Source organism: Dermacentor variabilis, chromosome 7 (genome assembly GCF_050947875.1).
Source record: "Dermacentor variabilis isolate Ectoservices chromosome 7, ASM5094787v1, whole genome shotgun sequence".
In the NCBI taxonomy this organism is placed as follows: Eukaryota; Metazoa; Arthropoda; class Arachnida; order Ixodida; family Ixodidae; genus Dermacentor; species Dermacentor variabilis.
In genome coordinates, this window is record NC_134574.1 from 125,473,967 (window position 1) to 125,488,616 (window position 14,650).

The window sequence follows — 14,650 nt, forward strand, 5'->3', positions numbered from 1 at the left end:
AGCGATCACCTCTTACCTCGACTTGGTCAAAAATGCTGTCACGTAAGTAGAGCGACGGAGCAGCGCCTCCTCTACAATGCCTCCTGTACACACGCTGCATGCGGTGTCTTCTATTTTAAATACACCTGAGTTAACCGAACGCTTATCTCTTGATAACTCCGATTTCTCTGTCTCAATACACGTAAACGCCGAAATTCCCTCGGTTTACTCCCGCTGAACTGATTTGAAAAACTTCTGTTGTGTTTGAGAGATAATTTTACCGACTTCAATAGGCAAAAATATTGATTTGGGGCCCAGCCAGTGAGAATTTCTGAAAATGAGCATATTAAAAACAAAACTCAATAATCAGGCTTAGAAATTCGTAATTACGCACCAAAACTGGACATCGCAGTTCCCTTAGCTAAAACAGTCAAAGCGAGTAAAGCCGACCTGCTTACACGGGCATTGAAAAAGTGCTATATTAGCATAGTATACTTGAAAGCGATGTATAATGCAAAATTCATCAATTTTGTGATGCGGCACTGTCAGCTTATCAAAATTGTGAGTCTAAATTATTGCTTAATTCCTGAGTTTTTGGTTCTAAGCTTTAAATTAGGCATCTGCGCGTATTTCTGTTTTCAAAATATTGACTGCCCAAATAAGAAATCTGTTTAGTGGAGTCGGGTGTGTGTGAGTATATATATATATATATATATATATATATATATATATATATATGTGTGTGTGTGTGTGTGTGTGTGTGTGTGTGTGTATATATGTATATATATATTACGGAATCAGGGTGTACATGAGCCATATGTAAAAATACTGGAAGATATCTATAGCGGCTCCACAGCCACCGTAGTCCTCCATAAAGCAAGCAACAAAATCCCAATAAAGAAAGGCGTCAGGCAGGGAGATACGATATCTCCAATGCTATTCACAGCGTGTTTACAGGAGGTATTCAGAGACCTGGATTGGGAAGAATTGGGGATAAAAGTTAATGGAGAATACCTTAGTAACTTGCGATTCGCTGATGATATTGCCTTGCTTAGTAACTCAGGGGACCAATTGCAATGCATGCTCACTGACCTGGAGAGGCAAAGCAGAAGAGTGGGTCTAAAAATTAATCTGCAGAAAACTAAAGTAATGCTTAACAGTCTCGGGAGAGAACAGCAATTTACGATAGGGAGCGAGGCACTGGAAGTCGTAAGGGAATACATCTACTTAGGGCAGGTAGTGACGGCGTATCCGGATCATGAGACGGAAATAATCAGAAGAATAAGAATGGGCTGGGGTGTGTTTGGCAGGCATTCCCAAATCATGAACAGCAGGTTGCCATTATCCCTCAAGAGAAAAGTATATAATAGCTGTGTCTTACCAGTACTCACCTACGGGGCAGAAACCTGGAGGCTTACTAAAAGGGTTCTACTCAAATTGAGGACGACACAACGAGCTATGGAAAGAAGAATGATAGGTGTAACGTTAAGGGATAAGAAAAGAGCAGATTGGGTGAGGGAACAAACGCGAGTTAATGACATCTTAGTTGAAATCAAGAAAAAGAAATGGGCATGGGCAGGACATGTAATGAGGAGGGAAGATAACCGATGGTCATTAAGGGTTACGGACTGGATCCCAAGGGAAGGGAAGCGTAGCAGGGGGCGGCAGAAAGTTAGGTGGGCGGATGAGATTAAGAAATTTGCAGGGACGGCATGGCCACAATTAGTACATGACCGGGGTTGTTGGAGAAGTATGGGAGAGGCCTTTGCCCTGCAGAGGGCGTAACCAGGCTGATGATGATGATGATGATGATGATATGTGTGTGTGTGTGTGTGTGTGTGTGTGTGTGTGTGTGTGTGTGTGTGTGTGTGTGTGTGTGTGTGTGTGTGTGTCTTTTAAAATGTTTTTGAATGCGTATAGATAGATACCTTGCGGACTAATTGTTTCACGCGGTTTGAATGCTGTTATAGGATGTACTACGTGTCACTGTTCCACATCACCATGCCGCCCACGAATCGTGAAACCTTGTGGGCACATGAGCAGACGCATCAAGCGGAAGTCTCGCTGCCAACCACAATGCACAATGATCATACCACGGCACAGTATATACTATTGTAATCAATGCCACTTTGATGGAATTCTGTAGCGACTCCCACTATACGTGGTATCGTGGGGACGCATTCCCCCACGATCGCATCGGGGACGCGTGATTGGGTGCTCCAAGAGCCAACCAGCTCAGTCGATTTTGCTCAACACGCCAATCAGCGCACGCCTAACGGCTATGCTATCGCCGAAAGCGATCGTCGCAGAATGCGTCCCTATTTCGGTTGCAAATTTGTTGCAATGGCTATGGATCAAGCGGCCGCGCTCAACGTGCAGGTGAATGATGCAGATAGCAATTGTTTTTATGTACATAATGCTACATGACCCTTGTGCCACATTGGCACATTCATTCCGGGGCATTCACGAGGAATATACAAGCAGAGTGTCGAATTCTCTTCGGGAACACGCTCAGTGGCGATTGTTTTCAGCTCGGCAAGACAACCGCCTGCTTGCACCTGGTGGCCCAAGCTAGTAGACAAGTTTAGTCACTGCGTGAAAGAGGTTAGTTTGACACCAGCGAATAAACCGGAAAGTGTGTGTTGGTTTCCCAAAGAATGCTGGTCACAGCAAAACATGCAGCAGGCTAAAAGCTAAGTCAGGCTACGCGGGTGAGCTCAGGTGAACCCACAGCGAACGTGAGGGCCAACACGCGCGATTCGAGCTCGTGCATTTTTTTTTTCAGGCGGCCCCCGAGAAGCGCAACGGCTCTGCATGCCCTACAATTTGTTTTGCCGGGTGTGAATACAGACTTTTTTTTGTTTCAGGGATTTCCCTGGAATAACAATGATGGTCCTGAGGGTGCACGTTGACTTGATAAAAACTGTCGAAGAGCGGTACACTGTCGGGCCCAACCCGGACAGCCTGATGTTGTTCGAGTACAACACGCTCACGCTGGTGAGTTAAGAAAATCCTGAGTCCAGTTTCTAAAGGGTAAAGCTCGCATGTGTGACGCTTGACCTGGTTGGAGGCCAAAAGCACCTCGGAACATTGTAGCAATTTTCTAAAGCATTGTATGCGTTTTGCCGCTTCCATTGTTCTTTTTCTTATATTTATACTACATGCGCTTCAGTATAGCGTTTCGTAATAATTTTTGAGCGTTCGCCTTTATTATGTTCTGCCTTTTATGACGTAATTACGCTGATGTGCTGGTGTGTTGCCGACCAGCAGCGATTAGACTGTCTTATTGTAATTTCTAGCCGGAGATGCCCGTTTTCATTCTCCTTACTCTAGGACCCTCGTCTGTACACACGCATCTTGTAATTCTCGTTTTGTGATTAAAGTCAAATTGAAAGTCAAAAATCAATCTATCCGACCTTTGATGTTGAGCAGGCGGAGCAGTTACCGCTGCACTGGCGATGACATGCTTTCGTTCATGCGACCTCAACGCACTAATCGCGGTAAAACAACCTCATAAGAGAATGAACTTTTTTTTATTCGACTAACCGAAAAGCAGTCGATCATTCACCAAGATGTCGTGTACGCTTCGCTATGAACGACGGAAGTCGGGGAAGCGCATCGAGAGAAATTTCCGCTGAGCGGTTTCTCAATGCGGCCAAACCAGTGCGCAGGCGGACGTGCAAGCGTGCAGGCAGGCAGGCAGACCGATAAACATTGCCTGTCACTTTCAGCACCGAGAAATGAGTGATCTCTGCGTAGCCACTTTTTTTTTTATCACGCGCTCAGTAGGAAAGAAATTCGTCAGATTGTGCAGTGATGAGCGCATTGCTTTCTAGCACAGCCAATCCGCCTTTCCCGACGGTCGTTCGGGTTAGCCCGGGCGCGTGCAGTGCTGTACGGCTGCCGCCCCCGTACGCGGTATATCTCATATTGTACAGAGATAAAATAATATAATTTGGGGGATGCGGGCGATGTGACGAGAGATTGAGCAAACTGTGGAGGGCCATGGCAGTTTCACATGAGAACGGCCATGGTGCGGTAAGTGCTTTTTTTTTTTTTGACGCGAGCTCGTGTCGAGAGCCCGCCCTTGAGCGCACTATTTTTCTCGAAATTTCTTTACTCCATTGTATTTGAACCCGGTGTGATTAACATTCATATGTAAGTCCCTTAGGCTTAACATGCTGAATAAAAGAACGCCGACCTCCAACTCATAAATAAAGGCATTACGGGAAAAAAATGAAAGAAGGAATTAGAACCACTAATTGCGCTGCTTGGATGTGGTTCGTGGTTGTGAAGCAAACATTGCGCTAACATAAGGGAAGAAGAAAGAAGACGACAGGATGTTGTTTGTAGCAACTGAAAACAGCACTCGCGTCATTCTTTTCTTTTTTATTCCCTTGTGTTAGCGCTGTGTTTTGTTTAATCCTTCCAGCGTGGGGTTCCTTTCAAAGGCGATGCACACCCAGGGTCGCGTTTTTGTCTCTGATATTATAAAACATACAAAATGGTTTATTTTGGTTGTGCAGAAGTGATGAAAGATGACATAGATAATGGCAAATATTCTCCTGGTGTGCTCCTTACAATCGCATCTGACAAAAGTAATGTCAAATCTAACATGGCGGAACAGAAACGCAGAAATGCACGGCTACGTGAGCAGCGCTGACAAGATTAAAAGAACCAGTTTATGTACTCTAAGCTTAGCCTGAGATAAACTGTTAATCTTCTTTTTTTAGTTCCTGCTCCGTGTTCTCTTTTATTCACCCTGCCTGTTCCCTACCAGACGGTATCCCGTGAAACCCAGAAGTTCAATTAAGCATATATCTGGAAGGCTTCTAGAGGTGCTGAGTTTTAAGTCGCTTCTGCGGCGAAAATGAATCTTCAAAGAATTTGCTACATTGTGTAGATTCTCGCGCAACAGAAAGGAAAAGACAAAGGGAGAAATTAGTTGAATTAATGCGATAAACCAAAACTTCTAAGCTGCCAGGCGGTCATTGGGTAAAGGATGCCTCTCTCGAGCTTTTGGCAAACATCATTAGTATGAAGACTTGGTTAAGCGAGCACTACAGTAATTTGGAGCAGTGCCAACGTACGACGTGGCAGGTCTTCAGGGTGTGACTGTTATCGTAAGTCGAGACAAAACGCAATTTCTTTTCCTTCACGACCGCACGGAAGGAGGGTTGTATATCACATAGCTAACGGTTGTGATTCTAGTGTGGAGAAGCCACCTCCCTTACTAAGGGAAAGCCAAATGAGTTGCCTTGAAGCTGAATAGATGTTTAAAAATATCAAGCGTGTTGGCTTTTAAAGGGACTTTTTTTCCATACTGTTTAGCTATCCGCGCTCTTTCCGCATATATACTCGTATATGTTGAGCTATCAAGCCATGGTCGTGGCTTATCAATGGTTTCAGATAGACCGGCGTCACTCGCTTGTGTTAATGATGTAGTTCCACCTGCATGGCTCATGTTCGACCCTTGGTAAATTGTATAACCACTTCAGCAGATCAAAACTTTGATTTGACGAAAAGTGCCGTCTTGTCGTCTCCACTTTTCGTCCTCCTCTTGATTTCGCAATGTAAATTCAAGAACGAACTGTTGTTTCAACTTCCACTAAAAGGAAAGTTGTAGTTCAGCCTTATATGAAGTTTTATGAGAAATATAGGTAGTGTGACAGCTTCAACAGAGAAGTATAATTTTGTGTTATTTTGGCTGATAACGGTAACAATTCGTTTTCTGAACATGTCAACAGCTGTAAAATTCACTCAACCTACATTGAGTGCGTCCCTATAAAAATGCCCTATGTCTAATAGTCCCACGATGGCATACCGTTTCCGCATGTAAGAACCCCATGTTCCCACATATCATTGAGGCATATTGTTCATTCGCCATTTAATATATGGAACAGGTTTTCGTGTTCCCATAATCCATGGCGTGGGCAGCGCAACGTGGACGACGGACAAAAGGAAGTGCACGATATGAGCGTGGACTAACAACTGGTTTATATTTTCCCAACAATCCATTAAATATGCGGTGAATTAAGCCCCGCGCCAAGCTTGCAGTGTTAATTTGGTGTGGCCTCTACACATCTTCGTATGATGCATGCGAGAGTCACATGTGATGCGCACCGCACAAATTTTTGTGTGCGGTCTTTATATGTTCATATCGCACAAGCCTGCTATAATATAAGGGAACGTGCGGTTTCTTTAAATGGAGGCACCCACATGTTCAAACGTGATTATTGAATATGGACACATGGGCTTTTTCGATATAGATGACTAAGATATTAGCGAAGTGAATTCACAGATTTAATATTACAAAAGATAGCTGAGGAAAGAAAGGAATTATAATTAGCAAGCAAGACAGTTACCGCCCTGCATGCGGGGTACCACATTTTTCTCCTTGACGACATTCAGCTGGCATAGCTTGTTTATTACAATTGCGCGTTTGGGATGCGGATAGCAGTTCAACGCATGGACAGCGCGGCAGCAAAGTATAGGGAGAAAAGGCTACACGAGACCTTCCTGAAGATCAAATAGGATACTTATCGAAGTGAGCAGACGCTAAATGTGTTCTTTATAGACTGTGCGGATATTCGCTCACGCGAAACAATTATAGAGTTCGATAGATGCTAAAAGAAGTCAAGCAAACCTCATTTACTTTATTACCCCCCGAGGTAGCGTAGAGTCTTTGGAGTGGCGCAACTAATCTCGAGTGCGCAGTATTAAGTCGTGACCGAGGCGGCCATTTTCGATGGGGCAAAGTGTAAGAACGCCCATGTACCGTGCATTAGGTGCACGTTAAAGAAGTCCAGGTGGTCGAAATTAATCCGGAGTTTTCAGCCTATGGCATGTCTCGTAATCATATTGTGGTTTTGGCACGTCAAACCACCCCCTCCCCTCAAAATAAATTTTGTATTTATTTTATTACTTTGATAGAGTGCTTCTTTACGTAAGGCTCAGCATTTTCGACGTAAACGGAAAACTCCAAGCCACAATTTATATTCTTTTGTTCAGTGACGTGTGCGTGCATCGTTTTTAGCTCGCAACACTCTCAACTTATTAAGAGGAAGCTACACGTCGAAGGTGACTTCAATTTCTTTATTAGGCCAAATACATAAATGTCATGATTAGAGGATGAGTACATTACCGTTAGCAACAGTTGCTGCATTTTGGAGGGAAAGCAGAATCTTGTCTACTGTAGCACACCCAATTTCGATTTACGGACTCACAGATTTATAAAAAGTTCTCGAAAAGAAGTGACATTTTTTAATTGCAGCAGTGAGCTTGCAAATCGCTAACTCTACAAAAAAAGGATATCGCACTTCAGCAAACGGCGTGAGTTTTAATATCTGAAGTAAAATGATTTCATAGATTTCTTTATTGCTTACGTCGTATAGTCCCAATGTTCAGCAGGACTGCTCCAGATGTGCTAGTTAGATGTGGCTTGCATAATTTTGATATTGGTCATTTATGGCAAAGTTAGAGTTGTAAACGTGATTTTCTCAGTGCTCGTTTCTATTGTACCAGTTCCAGCAATTTTCGCGCCAAAAATAAGTAAGTGGCCATAATAAAAGCTTTGCCTTTCATATTGTTGTAGGGCTTAATAATTTCTCTTCAATGCAGCAAACATGAGCGAAATCGATGCAGTGAAGCCCAGAGTAAAACAATTTCTTTGTTGCCGTGTATATGGATTGCAGCTTGTCAGCCGAAGCCCCCTTTTAACAGGACGCTACAGCATGGGGTTAAGTACGATGCAACCTTTTCAAACACGAGTACAATCGACAAATGCTTTTAACAGACAATCACAGCAAAAATTTGGATCTAGTTTGCGAAACTTGAGAGAGGAAGTTCTCCTGATTTTAAGAAGTTAGATGTGTGGCTTTCGATAGTTTAGGAAAATGGGTATCCTTTGAAAACACTGCAGCACTCAATTATAAATCTACAATTCTGCAACCAAACGGAAATAGTACTTCTGCAGACTGCATGTCTCGAACTGCAATTATTACGGATGTCCAACTCCCAAATTAAGGATATATTTCAGAGCGGTCAATAATACTTCTACTTTGAGCACTTTAGATGTATTATCGAGTGGAGCTGACACAACTGTTATATTCCTTCGTATTGCTGAGTAGCAGAGTTATCAGCTTCATACTTGAGTTTTTTTAGATCCTACAGTGTTTCTGCAGTTTAGGCAAAATAAAATGACCGCCTAAATAGAAGACCTGCTTCGTGGAATCAATACATCTCAAATTATTTACTTTGTTACAACAAACCTCCCCATATTTGGTGAAGTGGATGCTGAAAAAAGAGTACTTTCTTCCCTCCCATGTTTTTAGCACCGCCGGTCGAGCTAAAGTTCCTTTTGAAACGCTTTTGTTGTGAACCGCAATTTTCACGCTAACTGATATGCACAGCTCTAGAAACGCTTTTTTTTTTCAATTCCTAAACAAAACGAACACAATTTCACGTATGTGCCTCCGATGTAGCGACACAAAAAGGGAAAACGTTTATTGCAAAATAAAAGGTAGCCCATATCGTGCCTCAAGCGAGGTGCCGCGATTAGGTTCGTTGTATCGCTCTTCGACAGCTATAACAGCAAGCTGTCCTATAATGCTTTCCGGTTAGCAGAGGACCTTCTTGCAGAAATGAAGTCATTTAGGCCCAAATTATTAAACGTTCCTGACCTTTGCATGGAAGCCCTATTGTACTGAAGTATATCCGAAACAGCCGGCACCCCTTTCATAGATGTCGCCATGTTGCCCTCTGCAAGGAGTCCCTACCAGCATTAGCTTGGCACGTAAATCAGAAAAAAAGCTTGTGCGTTTATAAGTTACTCAATTTGACGTTAAGTTGTTTAACGAACACTTCATTTTGCTGAATAAAGACGTTCGCGTGCTGCTTTCGACGAATAACTTCGAACCCAGACCTGTGGAAACTGTTGCATGCCTAACGAAAGGGCTACTTTCAAAAGCACGCGTAAGTGATTTTGCGGAGTACACTTGCACCCTCCATTCAACCCTTCGGCGTAAGGAATTCTGAAAGTGTCCTCGCATAAAGTCAGGAACGGGCCCAAGGAAAGGAAGCCCTCAGCATTTGGCGCGCATGGTAGCAACATGGTAAAAAAATCGTTTCCGGCAATGACGTTGTCAAGTTTTTGTAGGAAAGACGTGCAGAAACTTCAAACAGAAACTAGCTTCGCATCTGTAGACATACAATTTTTTTATTTTTATCTTTCCGTAATGCATCGCAGCGTTACAGTTGTTTTTCGCACCAAAAAAAAAAAAATAATAACCCACACCACCTAACCAAGGTATTGTTCTTATCCTCCAGAGCATGATAGCTAAGGAATTGCGGAGCCGTCTCGAAGAGATGATTCTGGGACGACAATTCTACGCCATGCTGTCGTTCGGAATGTACGCACGGGCCTTCACCATGTCACCCAACTGGACAAGAGAAGAGGAGCGGACGTTAGCGTGGAACACGACGATCATGGATTATCGCCTGGTGAGTAGCGCACAAATAGAGCGACTGGCTGCTCATCCGGCCGCCTCATTAAGTTCGAACAAAGTACTTGGTAGAGAAGGATCACGGCACTTTTGAAGCCACACGCTTTTATTTTTGCGTTCTCTCTTCGGACTCTCCTGACCACGCCTGCTGGGCGATGGTGATGTCTCGCGGCATAGCTAATACTGGAAAAAAAAAGAAATTGCGTGCCCCAGGATCGGAGCGAACCTTCAGTCCTTCCGGCACAGCATCCCGCTTGTCTTAAACCTTAACCCGCAATCGCACGTGTATACATCTATCATGCGAACGCCAAGCAGCCATTTGAGAGATAATCGCCCTGTGTGTCACATAGCGTGGAATCGGTTAGCGAGTTTGCGTGCGTGCGCCCACGCCAGTTTCCCTTAAACACAAGACGCGGGTATGAAATTCGCAGATTTATAGCACTTGATTAACTATTGGTGGTCTCAAGGTTCGTTCACCTCAAACCCTGAATCAGCCCTCCAGGGCCAGGCTTGCTCTATTGTAACGCGCAGTTTATTCCGGAACAGTTGCTAAATTATGACGTTCGCGTTAGAATGGAGAACAAATCGTAATTGCATCAGCACAAAAAAATTATCTACAGATTTCCGCATGTAGCTGCAGCTTTAGACGTTGTGAGAGCATTGTGGTTGCTCCGTAAGTTTTATAGGTTGCGTAAAGAGGCCCTGCAGCGCTCCCCCAAAAGCTTGTTGGGCAGCAACGCTTTCAGTATTATGACGTGGGGATTTCACGCACTTCGTACCACGGACGTGACATCAATGTGCGGCTCTATGATCACTGGTATAAATGTAATGAGCGATTTACGTCGGTATTGACACGCGTACATTCCTTATCCTTTTCCCCGTGATCGCTTTTTCGCCTGCTCGCAATTGTCAATATAAATGCTTCGCGGAGTACGCGCTTGCATTATCGGAACATTTTCGACTCTTGTCGTCTTTTCTATCTTCTGTATATGTCGTGGGCCGCGCTTTCTGTTGTCATATTGCGTGAGCGACGCGAATAGTATTGTTCATTTTGTACGCACGCGAGCTCCATCTATACGCTGGAATCTTCTACCAGTCTTCTATATATAAATAGTCGATGCGCTTGACTTGGCTCGACCCAGTAAAGATGTTGCTTTGTGACTCTTCGGGGGAGGAGGGGAAGGCGAGGAGGGTGTCTAGGCCTGTTTCTTGCCCCGTGACTAACAACGTGACCAAATCTGGTGGAAGTGTTTTTAACTTCACATACCGGACGCCGCCATCAAGCCGTGAGCCTAGACCAAAGGGCGAAGACGACCCCAACGTCCCCCGCATTATTTATAGCGGAGGCTGCATAAATTTACGGCGAAGCATGGACTTTTACCCGAGACGACCAGAAAGACAAGGGCCAAGTCAGTAGCCAGCATCATGATGGAATTAGCATCCTCACAAACCATCATACTTTGGCAACCGAGGGAGCCACCGACCTACCGTGGAGCTCGGCGGATGACCCCGAAACTTGGCTGAAGGCGTTTCAAAGGGACATGGTTATAACGGCGCGTTTCGAGAACGCGACACAGAAAAAATGCACAGAGGACAGTCGCTGAGGACAGAGTCACACGGCACAGTCGCCCAGAGAACAGTTTGGCGAGTGTCCTCTGTGCGTTCTCGGTGTCCCGTCTTCGAAACGCAACGTTATAACCATGTTCCACCAAGTCAGAAACAATTGCCAAGGTGCGATCTTCTACGCGTTCCAAAATCGAACGTAGGCGGTCCGTTCCGTTGCGTTCGTCCAATAGCAGACGACACGGAATGATTGACAGCAGCAAGAGGTCACAGGTCACGCCACAATTGATGTCATTGCGTTCGTCACGGTTCACAATGACCAATCGTGTGCGGCTCGGTGGAACGTACCGCCTCCGTCCTATTTTGGAACGCGTATAAGATCGCACCAAACTAGCCCATCTCTATTAATCGCTATCAGTTCCAAAGGGCAACAACCTGCATCTGGAAATCTGAAAAACGCTTCGTCACGTGTATTTTTAATTGGAAAAGGGGGCAAAGACATCGTTCGAGAATCGGGTGTCCACTCTAACAACGTGGGACCTCCCTCACGGCTGCAGCGGGAAAACATTCACAAGCATCGCCCAAAGAGGAGGGCTGCAAGTTCTACGGGAACCTCAAGGCCAGCTTCCTTCCTTCCGGAGGAGATGGTCCGTTTCTTTTTTCCCGCTGACGTTGATATAAGCGCGGAAATTATGGCTGATTTACAAATGCGCAGAGGCAGGCAAAACATTTTCATCGGAATGATACGAAACCGGAGAAAGAACATTGAAGAGTTTTTTTTTCTGAGACGACCAACATCGAAAAGACACTGGGGATTCGCAACAGGGAATACAACCTAAGTACTCTGATGACAGAGTACGCCAACGCTGAAGCTCTAAGCACCGATGATCTGTGAGAGACCATCATAGAGGTTGTGCGGTAGGAACTGGAAAAGGTCGTTTACTTTCTAGCAGTCTCAAGTGGCGCCACTCGCTAACCATAGGTGGGCAAGTGCGCTCATTTTCCTGTTTTGTTTTATCACCCTCATGACGTAAGTACTATTGTCACCTCGCCCTCAGGTTAAACAACTTCAGAGAGTTCCCTCATCCGTGTCATTACGTATAAAAAATTATGCGCCCGCTCACCTTCAGCACAAAAAGCTTCGCCCGCCCTCCCTCACCCTAACCATAATGCTGAAAAGCCTAGCATCCGTCTCTTACCTCCCGGCTTCTACAACTTCAAGTAAACCATTTGCTCGGACTGCGAGCTTAGTTTGCAACACTGATTGTGTAGTGTCATTCCTATTAAGAAAGCTTGCCAGACTGCTTTTCTCTTAGGGGGCTCGACCATAGGCCGACAAGATAAACGAAGCTCAGTCAGGCTCACTCACTAATAGTAATTGTTGCTCAGAGCTTACGTCGGACTCAGACTAGCCGAAGTTCTACTCAGCCGTGATCAGTCCAACTTAGATTCGGCAGAAGTATACTCAGCCAGGCTCACCCGGATGCAAATTCACCATATCTATATTCAGTTGTGCTCATCCGAACTGAGATTCACCGAAATTCTACTCACTCGAGTCCACATGGTCTCAGGCTCACGAAAGTTCAACTTAGCCGGACTCATTTACACTCAGGTTCTCCAGAATTACAATCAGCCTATTTATAATCTTGACAACCTCGTCTTTCTCACTGCATGGAAATCGTGTTCATGCGCAAGAGCCGCGTAACAATGTAGAGAAGTTTCCTTATTATTTTCTTGGCGGTAAAGTTGTAGAAATTTTTAGAAATACGAAATGCCACTTAAGATGAGAACACGCTATCAAAGCCGAATTTTCATGAGTAGATGCGAGGCATGTTGGCTCAGAAACTAATGCTTATTTGATGAAGAAATTGCGGTCACTGACCAAGCTAAGGTGAGCATAAGACACAGGCGTTTCGGAACCTAACAGGTTCCTTGATCACACTTAAAGCGAGCAACAATCGCAAGCAGTCTTTATGCCACAGTGAGACGTAGGGAACGCGTGTAGTGAGTGGGCAGATTTCCATCAGTGGTGTTGGTACTGTAGTCTGAATATATAAAGATTTCCACAAAAGTAGTGTCGTTGGATTCTTTTCCTTAACTATTATAGCAAGTTTTCGCAGTCGATGCGATGACTGCGATTGACCGCGTGTTATGCAAGGGAGTTCAATGATTTTTTTGTTGTTGTTCGGGATGTCTCTTTGGTGCTCCTTTAATCTTCTGGTGAATTTGGTGGTGTCGCCGATATAACTGCAGTTGCAGTGTGATCATGCCACGTCATAAACGCTCAGGTAATTCTTTCTTTCTAGCCCAGCGCTTACCTTAACAAGCTGATTTCTCAGCTTCATTGGTGGCATATCTACTATTCTAAGGGCGTATCTAGACAATGCGCAGCTAAGAGTTTCGCTGACGCCAAGCCGATTTGGAATGCCAGTGCATTTTGTAAAGGACTTGCCTAGGCACAGGTTGGGATGGAGGACACGAGCGTCCATTCTGTTGATGCACTTTTTGGAGTACCCGTTCGTGGATAATTCGTGACGAATTATTTTCAGTGCCTTCTACATTTTGTCATCATTTGGGCGCATGCGTGTGGCTCGTGTCATGAGAGATGAGGCGACGGATTAGCAAGCTGAGAAATCAGCTTGTTAATGTAAAGTACAGGCTAGAAAGCAAGAGTTACCCTACCAATTTTAATTGGCCATGCGCAGACTGCAGCTGCTTTTACATCGGCGAAACCGGCAAATTCACGAGAATATTAAAGGAGCACCAAAGAAACGTCTCCCAAATATATATATATATATATATATATATATATATATATATATATATGTATAACATCAAACGCCCTTGCCCAATTGGCTGGCAAGCACAGTCACTACATCGACTGGAAAAACGCTGCTACAATACCTAAGCAAAAGAATCGTGTGATGAGACTTTTGTTGGAATTTTATTTATTCAAACGACAGACAACAGTTTCAACAGGTATCATGGAAACCTGCCTACTAACTACACCCGTTCACTACGTCATATTTCGGCATAAAAATAACTTCCGGCTTTTGCCTGCTTTTCGTGCGACGGAGCAACCCGTACGGGTGCCGAAACGTGTGTTTTGGCTTTGTCGGTGTCAGCAAGTTCTTCGTCAGTATGTTACCTAACAAGACAAACTTTCGTCGAACTCTTCACCACAAATGCAGCTTTTTCCAAGCATCGGGTCAAGTCTTTCATTCATGCCACAGTGGTCGCGCATCGGCGGTGGGCAATGTAAGAAAAACTTTAATAGTAATTACTAGACTACGCTGGTATAGCTAAACAAGTCTACATTAAAGGACTGAAAAGCTGAAGCGAATACTTTTCCAGCAGTAAGCATGTTAGTTAACTGCCTGAAGCTGGGCCTAATCTTTTATAATGCGTGTCTATGGATGGCGTACTAGACGGAACGGGAATGTATCTGGCTGAGTGTCGCCATGTTTTCTAATAAATCGCTAGCGGTGATATTCATTCTGAATATTTCAGGCTGGTTACGACGATTTGAAAGCAGAGAACTTGTCGGAACTCAAGAATATATACGAAGCAACTATGCATTAATCTTTTTCAACTATTTTGCATGG